Below are 1208 nucleotides of genomic sequence, written 5' to 3'. Positions count from 1 at the left end.
GCCAAAACATTGAGTTATCATTAAAAAATTATTTCCAGGGGCGCCTGGGTGGCTCAGTCGGTTAAGCATCCGACTTCAGCTCAGGTCATGACCTCAGTCTGTGAGTTCGAGCCCTTCGTAGGGCTCTGTGCTGACAGCTCAGAGCCTGGAGCCTGCTTCGGATTCTGTGTCTCCCTCTCTCTCTGCCCCTCCCCTGCTCATCCGGTCTCTGTCTCAAAAATAAATAAAAATATTTTTAAAAATAAATAAAAATATTTCCAAGGGTCACACTGTTCATAAATATAAAAACATGTGACGGCTAGTTTTTGTGTGTGTTTATTATTGACAGAGAGTTAGAGAGAGAGCATGAGCGGGGGAGGGGCAGAGAGAGAGAGAGACATAGAATCTGAAACCTCCTCCGAGCTGTCAGCACAGAGCCCCAGCACGGGGCTCGAACGCACGGACAGCAAGATCATGACCGGAGCCAAAGTCCGAGGGTCGGCCGACTGAGCCACCCAGGCACCCCTAGTTAATATATACATATATGTATAAAATATTCGTGTATATTTCCAGATGGAATGTTAATGTTTTTACTATATAACTTAAATCTGATTTAGTTTTGTTTTCTTTTATTAACTAATAATCAGGTAGGTAAATTTAGTATTAACTATCAGAAAAAGTCACATGTCAACCCATTTTTCTCAAAGCGCATTCCCAAGCACTAAACATTACAAAAAGATAGGTGCTACTTTGTAAGAGAATGTACATTTCCCCATTATTTAAGCGACCGAAGTGATTTTTTTTCACTCTACCCGCGAGAGCTTTATCACCCCACCCGACCACGCCGCAGAAGGGCTTTAAGGGTCCGTTTGTTAGGGGGCGTCTTGAACCAGACTTCCGCCCGTCTCCCCGCGGGCTTTCACAAGACGGGCCCGGAGGGCCCCAAGAAGGCCCGACGGGCCTCCTACCCCGCCCAGTACTACTCCAGGCGCCGCCCGGCCCCTCCAGCTAGCTGCCGCCTCCGCCGTTCACTGAGAAGGATGGGAACCCGCCCCTGGAGGTGATTGACGGACTGCCTCCTCCAATGGGCAACGCGTTCGGCCCCGGCGGGCCGGGCAAGGGCCGCTGCACGCGGAGGAATCTCTCCTGCCCTTTAGTCCCGGGCTAGGTGTTGCGGCAGGCGCCATTTTATCGAGCCGCCTGTCTCGGGTGCCGCCATGTTGGTGAGG

Source organism: Panthera tigris, chromosome A3, assembly GCF_018350195.1.
Source record: "Panthera tigris isolate Pti1 chromosome A3, P.tigris_Pti1_mat1.1, whole genome shotgun sequence".
Classification (NCBI taxonomy): domain Eukaryota; kingdom Metazoa; phylum Chordata; class Mammalia; order Carnivora; family Felidae; genus Panthera; species Panthera tigris.
Note: the sequence above shows the minus strand (reverse complement) of the source record.